This window comes from Ceratotherium simum, unplaced genomic scaffold, assembly GCF_057802395.1.
Source record: "Ceratotherium simum simum isolate JZ-2026a unplaced genomic scaffold, ASM5780239v1 HiC_scaffold_43, whole genome shotgun sequence".
In the NCBI taxonomy this organism is placed as follows: Eukaryota; Metazoa; Chordata; class Mammalia; order Perissodactyla; family Rhinocerotidae; genus Ceratotherium; species Ceratotherium simum.
The window spans coordinates 6,302,593-6,311,195 of NW_028261259.1; the positions used below are offsets into that span (position 1 = coordinate 6,302,593).

Here is an 8,603-nt window from a genome sequence, read left to right on the forward strand (position 1 = left end):
ACATTTCTTTTATAAATAGCAGCCCCAACAAAGGCAGTTCAATTTTTGCTGAGACATTTTCAATGACATGAAAGTAAGCCTTTGCTGGGATGTTAGACCAGCCTCTGACGTTAACTTTGAGATAAAGTGAGTCATAAAAATGGAGAGTTGATTTGATCACTGGGAGTCCTCATTTTTAAGCTAATCTTTTTGAAATTTGTAATACAAAACTCCAAGTAAAGCAACAGTTATAGTGCTACCCAGGGAAAGTGGGAATCTCTGGGATGCTGAAATCTGAACCATGCAGGATGTTAATGTGTCGGGCGTAAGTCCTCTAAGTTGCATTTAAAGTGGAGAAAACCGGTTGAGAGGCAACGGCCGTAATTAAAGAGGGGTGCTACAGTCCTGACGTTAGAACAAGGCAGCCAATCAGCTCGATGGATGCTGTTGAGGCTAAATGGGAAGGACTTTTGTGTCACATCTGGTGTGGCTGATGAGGGGTGGGGAGAACTGGTGCCTCCAGGGTTTGAGTCTTGGTGGCTGGAGTTGGACTCCTTTCACTGAGGCATTAAAGGAGGAGGATGAGCATTTGTCACTGAACTGAGATGATTATGAAATCCAGGCTATATGCTTGAACCTGACACATAAATACATAGTTCATCAGACAGAATATGAGACTGCCAGGTCTCTACTTGGGGGCCAGACTACTTCGGACATGAAATCCGTTGGGCATGCTCACAGACTAGACTAGGTAGCTGTTGCCGTGTTGTTCTGCCAGGAGTTTAGATAGTCTTTCACAGGTAGTGTAAATCTATTTAAGAATTTTTTAGTGAGAGAATGACATAATAAATTAGGAATTTTAGGAAGATCACCTTATTGGCATTGTAGGGAGTCAATTAGGAAAGGGTAAGTCCAGCTATAAGTCTATTTCCTTAGTCCAGGGGTGTGAACTAAGCCCAGGTCATTAGTAATGGAAATGAGGTGACAGATTTGAGAGTTCTCTAGGAGAAGGATTCCAAAGGGTTTGGCGATAGAGGGAGAGACAGTGGCAGGAAGAGGGAGAGAGAAGTCTAGGATGAATTGGGCTTGAAGAATACTAAATAGGTGGTGATGTGTTAACTAAGATAAATGGTAAGAGGAAGAGGTTTGGAAGGAAAAATGATGAGTTTTATTCCTTATCCTAATCAGAGTATAATTTGCATATAGTGAAATGCATGGATCTTAAGTGTACAATTCAATCAATTTTGGCAAATGCATATACCCTTGTAACTCACAGTCCTATCAAAATATAGAGCATGTCCATCAGCCCCAGAGAGTTCCCCTGTACCCCTTCCCAGTCAGTTCCCCCTCCAAAAGCAACCATTACTCTGATTTCTATCCCTATAGATTACTTTTGTCTGTTAGAATTTCTGAATGGAAGTATGTACTAATGGCAGCGTGTACTAGTCTGTGTCGGGCTTTCCTCATTCAGCGTAATACTGCTGAGATTAATCTATATTGTTGTGTGTATTAATAATTCAATCCATTTCATTGCAAAGTAGTTTTCTGTTATATGACCATACCACAGTTTATCTCTTCTATTGATGGACGCCTGAGCTGTTTTCAATTTTGGCACTATTGTGAATGAAACTCCTACAAGCATTCTTGTACAAGGCTTTTTGTGGACGTAAATTTTTGTTGCTCTTGGATGTATACCTAGGAGTGGAATTGCTGGGTTTCAGTTAAGAAACTGCCTAACAGTTTTTTAAAGTGATTGTACCATTTTACACACCAAAATATGAGAGTTCCAGTTGTTTCTCATCTTCACCAACACTTGGTGTTGTCGGTCTTTTTCATTTTAACCATCCTAATGGGTGTGTGGAAGTATCTCATGGGGTTAATTTGCATTTTACTGATGACTTATGATGTTGAGAACTTTTTCATGTGTTCACTGGCCATTTCTTCTTTGTTCACTGTCTACTCAAGTTTTTTGTCCTTTTAAAAAAGTTGGATTGTCTGTTTATTATTGAGTTGTAGAAGTTCTTTATATATTCTTGACACAAGTCTTTTGTCAGATACATGTGTTGAGAATATTTTCCCCAATCTGTAGCTTGCCTATTGATTTTCTTGATGAGTAAGTGTTGAATCCTGGATCCTAGGAAAGAGCTTGCAAATGGATCAACTCTCCCTTATTCAACTTATGTTCCAGTCCTCTTGATCAAGCACCCTAGACTCCAGTCTCACACACGCTATCCTGACTTATGCTGGTCCATGCTGGGTAGGTTTTGTAGCTCCTTGGGGCACAGTCCCTTTTCTCCTTTGTGAGCCTCAATGTGTCAGCAGCTGGCTTATGTTGTGACTTAATCCTAATTTTGAGATTAAATCACAGTTGTAGGGATTAAAGTCCTGGTGGCCAGAAAGGGCAGATCCTGAATATCCACACCCCACTGAGATGGAGGTGGGTGGGTGAACATTGTCTTGTGGGGAAGCAGCCTCTGCATCATCTCCAAGCAAGTGGGAGACAGGAGGTTAGTGCATAATGGAAAGGAGTGGGCTACCTCTGGAGGCTCAGAGGGTTCAGGGGAATCTGGGGATTCAGGATCTTCAGGGACATCAATCTAGATAACTCCATCCATCTTTTTCCCAACCGGGCCCTGACCTTGGTACAGCAGACCTACATTTGTTGGGAATTTATCCATCTTTGGAGTTTGGCTGTTCTGACCATTAAGTCTTGGGCCTGGTCCCCAGTTTCTATGCCTTTCCACAGAGGAGATGAGAGCCTGTTTGTATACTGCCAAGGTGGCTATGGTGGTTTTAAGATATGTCCACAAGTTCTTTGATATTCTTCCCTTCAAAAGGTGGAGGCTAATTCCCCTCTCCTTGAGTGTGGGCAAAACTTGACTACTCACTCCTAACAAATAGAAGAAAGTGAAAGTGATGTTGTACATTTCAGAAACTGGGTCAGAAAAGGCACTGAGGTGTCTTCCTTGCTCTCTCTTGGATTTCTTGTTCAGGAGGAAGTCAGCTGACATGTCATGAGGAAACTCAGGCAACAGATGGAGAAATCCTTGAGGTGAAGAATGGAGGCCTCGTGCCAGCAGCCGCACGAGTGATTTTAGAAGCAGATCCTTCAGCCTCAATCAAGTCTTCAGATGACTGTAGCTTCAGCTGATATCTTTTATTGTTGTTGTCGTGTGTGTTGATTGTGGAGTGTTGGTTAGAAGTAAGCTCGGTTTACTAATAGAGGCAATTCTCACTTTAAAGAACATTTGTTTGATGCACAGATAAAAGGAGGGCATGTTGGGAGAATAAAAAAATAGTAGATTAAAGATAGACTTTGAAATACTGGACACCAGAGATGCTCTAGAATGATAAACTCAAAGATGATGGTACATTGTACAATAAGACAGGGGTCAGCAAACCATGGCCTTTGTGTTGACAACCTGTTTTTGTTTTAAATAAACTCCAGATGTTACAATATTATTACGGTGGTAGAGTTTTTATTTTATAACTTTTTTGAGATATATGTCACATACCATACGATTCACCCACTTAAAGTACACAGAGCAGTAGTTTTTAATATATTTACCGTTTTACAACCATCACTACAGTCTAATTTTAGAACATTTTCAACATGGCAAAATGAAACCCCGAGCACATTAGCATCTCTCCCCACTCCTGCTCCATCACTTGACCCGGCCCCAAGCAACCACTGTTCCGTCTCTAAGGATTTACTATTCTAGACCTCTGCTCATTGAGTTCTGCAGATCTTCCAAGTGTTGACACGTTTCATTATACGAAAACAAAACAAAACAAAATACCATACAGTGCTTAACATTACCCCCGACCTATGAGAAAAGTCTTACATAGTGGAAAGCTGTCAAGCTCTTTGTATCAAGTGTAAGTTTTCCATAATTTTGGCTGAGAGCTTGAATTTTGTCATTGTCAACAAATACCGTCAGTTGTTTTCCTTGAAGTGATAGGCTCTTGGAGGTAATTTTTGAGAAAATGTGTGCCAAATACCCAAAACTGAATAACCCCAGTTTGTCAGTCGTTCTTCTAAGTAAAAATGACGTTCTATCAAGAGTGGCTAGGTCAGCTCAGATTGTCACACAAGTGCTTCTCCTCAAGACAGCCATTGTCCTTCAGTGCGTAACAGAAGTGCTTCCCGCCTACTTCCCATTTCATCACATACTACGTATTATATCAAAATATTAAAAAGAGGTATATTCAAGGTCAAGATTTAATAAAGTTAATAACATATGGGCCGGCCCCGTGGCATAGAAGTTAAGTGCGCGTGCTCCGCTGCTGGTGGCCCGGGTTCAGATCCCGGGCGCGTACTGAGGCACCGCTTCTCCAGCCATGCTGAGGCCGTGTCCCACATACAGCAACTAGAAGGATGTGCAACTATGACATACAACTAGCTACTGGGGCTTTGGGGGAAAAATAAATAAATAAATAAAATTAAAAAAATAATAATATTTACTGCTCCATCAAGAACGTTCTTTAGGGGCCAGCCCCGGGCGCAAGCAGTTAAGTGCCTGTGCTCTGCTGCGGTGGCCCGGGGTTCGCCAATTTGGATCCTGGCATGCACCAACGCACTGCTTGTCGAGCCATGCTGTGGCAGCATCCCATATAAAGTAGAGGAAGATGGGCACGGATGTTAGCCCAGGGCTGATCTTCCTCACAAAAAAAGAAGAATGTTCTTTAGTAAAACTTGCTTTTTTTTTTTTTCCAGTGTGAGGTCATGCCTGTGAAGACTATGATGACTGTAATATAGTTTGGTGCCACCACCTTGATTTGTGCTGAGGCGTCATCTCTCTTCAGTCATATCTGCTCCCCTCCACCTGGGGGCAGATGACCTCTGTCCCAGCTTCCAGTGGGACAGATAAGTTTTGCCTGTTTCTGAACTTCATATAAATGGAATCATAGAGCATATACTTTTTCGTGCCCGGCTTCTTTCACACAGCATTATGTTTGTGAGATTCATACGTGTGTATGGCTACAGTTTATTCTCATTGCTATTTATATTTTCCTTGTAGAAATATTTGTCCCTTCTGTTGTAGATAGATATTTGGGTTATGCCCATGTTTTTGTTTTTGACTCGTGTGAGTAGTGCTGCTCTGAGTACTGTACCTGTCTTTGATGAGCATATGTGCATGTTTCTCTTGGTATTTACCTAGGAGTAGAATTGCTAGGTTGTAAAGTATGTGTATTTCAGCTTAGCAACTGCTGCTGGTTGGTTTTCTATGATGTTATGTTTTTGAAATCATGAAATTAGATTGGACAAACAACTGTGATTTATATATAACAAAATAAAAGATGGGAAAATGTGTACTAGATTGGAGAGGCTGTTTGGGGCCACACTCTTCGGAGCTTGAATGCCATGTGAAGGCAGAGTGGGCCGGGTGGTACAGTGAAGATGGGGCTAGGTTGAATCCACTCCTTACATTCTGTGTTACCTTGGCCAAGTTACTTAACCTTCTTCAACATTAGTTTCCTCATCAGTAAAACGGGGATAGTCCCCACCTAAAAGTGTTGTTTAGAAGATGAAATAAATAATGTATGAAAATTGCTTAGAAGAGGGCCTGGTACCTAAGACATCCCCAAAAGTATTAGTTTCTTTCCTCCCAAAGGATTTTATTTGGAAATACTAGGAGATATTGATAATAATTGAGCAGGAAGATACATCATGAACTGTTATATTCTTTAAAGTGTTTAATAAACTAAAGGTAAGTCTGAGACTGAAGTGTTGGAGTTGCAATCTCCTAGTTTTCTGCTGGCGGGTATATTTTATGCCTGGCACAGAATGGGAGTGAGTGCATTTTGAGCTTCATTCTCAAGATATTGTTCTACGGAATGCACAGACCTGCCCATAGATCTACAGGGCTTTGAAGAGTAGAAATAACTTATTGTCATCACATAGCAAAAGCATTTCAGCATTCTTCTTTCTGTAGCATCTGCGCCAGAGGATGAAACCCTAAAAGAGAGACCAAGGTTGCAAATAATTGGTCTTTGTCTCAGCTGTAAAGAGATGACCATTGCTGTCATAGGCAAAGAAAGGCAAGGCCAAAGGAGCTGAAGTCCCAAAGTCTTAGGACCTAATAGCATGAGCAGTGACGTCAGATATAAGGAGAAGGTAAGGAACAGCATCAGATGAACCTGACTGGAACAAAGGGAGGTGGCCTGGAGATGCTGGTGTTTTGTCTGGATGTAGGGGAGGAGGGAGCAGAGTGGAGGGCACCTCCTGCTTTCCCAGTGGACACAGGCTGAGTAAAGACTTGTCTTCTTCAGTCTCATCATAAATGTGTCAGCCTGTGATTTAGTTATCTGTGGTCTCTTCCAATTAAACAAGATACGTGCAGCCATGACCATCCTGGAGATGCTCATCCAGAAACTGTTGTTGGAGGATAACTGTTCACAAAGCTTATGTAAAAAAAAAATGAGAGCTCCCTATAGGGAGGCTGAGTGTATTAGTAGCATCATCCTCTCATCCTTCAGTCGCACACCATGCCAGAATAATCTTCCTAAAGTACCACATTGATCATGGGAAGCCCTACATCGAATGCTTAAGTGGCTCTCATTGCGTATAAAATCAGTCAGACTTCTCACCCTGGCATTCATGGTCCTTGCTGAGCTGACCTCATTCTGTTGTGAGCGTTCTTTCCGATGACTCAGTAAAACATAATTTCTTCTTTAGCAAAACTAGTTTACTTGAGCTTTTATGACTTTTTAATTCTTTGTGCTTTTATAAATCATACTCATTCTTCAGGGGCCAATTCAAATTTATTTTCTGTCTTCCCTGAAGTTTTTTCTTTCCAGTCCAGCTTCCAGTATTTTCCTTCTTGTGAATTTCTGTAGCAAATAATTTGTTCATATTTAATTTGGCAGCTAATCTTGTTCCATCTTGTGATGATATTTTATGGTGGACTGTTGTTTACACCTTTTTCTCTTTGCTTACATTTTCATTGTTTTATTTTTTTCTCCAACCAATTCATGAGCTCCTTAAGCCAGAGTCCCTGTTATCAAGTTACTTTTTAAAAGAATGAGGTTACTTTTTATGTCTCACTATATCAAGCTAGTGATTTACAAGTAATAGGCCCTTAATGAGAGTTTCTGTGTGTGTGTGTGTGTGTGATTATATGTGTCTTTTGACAGTAAAAATGAAGATAAATAAAACTATATGCCAGAAAACATCAAGGATATCTTACAAAACCAAAGATTTTCATAAGAAAAACAGAACTGAATTTTCCTGGAGCCAGACATGATGAGATGTTGCACAGAACTGAGGATGCCACGTCTACTGTGCAGAGACTGGATTGTTGGAGGCAAGTGTGGAAGCAGAGAGATGAGTGAAGAGGCTGTTTCACTCATCCAGGGGAGAGAGAATTGTAGCATATGCCACTGTGTTAGCAGCAGAACTGCAGAGAAGTTGATAGACTTGATGTGTAATTTTTGACAATACAATTGATAGAACTTGTTGATAGATTAAATGTTTGGGGAGAGCTAAAATCAAGGAGATGAGAGAAAAATCAGGGATGACTTTTGGAGGTGGTCAACGTTGTAGAAAGAAAAGTAGGAAAGTGTCGGGTCATGAAAGTTGAATATAGCCGGGAAATCAGCTAAGATGAAGAGAAGAGCATCTATTGGATTTAGCAACGTGGAGCCCAGTGGCGATCTTAGCAGAACATTTTGGGTGTGTGGTAGGAACAGAATACACCTCATTGTGTGTTGAATAGTGAATGAAGACTGGGAGGGGAAGAAGTGGAAACATGGTGATGAGAGTCTTTGGAGAAGCTTGTCAGTGAAGGAGAGCAGAGAGAGAGCCATCACTGAAGGAGGCCAGAAGGTCAAGGAAGCAGGAGATAAGACAGGCTTACTAAGCAAGTCGGTATTCTGTGTCAAGGACCCTTTGTGGGCAGTGTCAGCAGAAACATGTGGACTGATGATGAGTAACGATGGTTTCTCCACCTTTGTCCTCCATGCAGATACATACCATGGCTCCACAGAAGCCCCCAGTTGAGGACACGGTCCCAGGGCCAGGGTGGACTCAGCCTCTGAATTGAAGGAGATTATTTCTGACACCTAGAGAATGGGGGATCCTAATAGACTTTAAGGTCCCAAAGAAAAAAGACAATGGCATGGTTTGCCACCTGAGAGTGTGCACTGAAATTTGAAACCATTACACTTCTGTGGTGTTCCCAGTGGTATTCTTCTGTTATTTCTGCTGCCTGGACTCCTCCCCAACTTACATCGCCCCTTCTCCACTTTCTGTCATTCAAGAGTCAGCTCAGTGGCCCCAACTTCTGGGGTGAGAGTACCCCTCCATGCTCCGATGGCACCTGGGTGCCCACTTCCATCCGACTTACTGTGTTGGGTTGGGATGGCACCCACCTGTCTCCCGGTGTGCATTCTCTTTCTCTCTATGCCCCATCATGAGCCTGAAACCTGGAAGCAGAGCAGCTGAAACACAGTTGACATCTGGCAGTTAGGAAGGAGCCCAAACTCCCGAGTCATATTTGAGCGCCACCATTTCTTGACTGTGTGGCCTCAGGCACATTATTTAACTTCTCTGTGTTTTGTTCTTTATCTGTAAAATGGGGGATACTAAAAGCACTTACCTCATAACACTGTTGTGAGGATTA

At 41.8% G+C, this 8,603-nt stretch overlaps 1 long non-coding RNA gene across 1 annotated transcript; it reads left to right on the forward strand.

The window, feature by feature from the left end:
• Nucleotides 1-6,021: 6,021 nt before the first annotated feature.
• On the forward strand, nucleotides 6,022-8,221 carry LOC147911488 (uncharacterized). Its single transcript, XR_015551229.1, has 3 exons — nucleotides 6,022-6,097; nucleotides 7,117-7,286; nucleotides 7,947-8,221. It is a non-coding gene; the product is annotated as an uncharacterized LOC147911488 (long non-coding RNA).
• The last annotated feature ends 382 nt before the right edge of the window (nucleotides 8,222-8,603 follow it).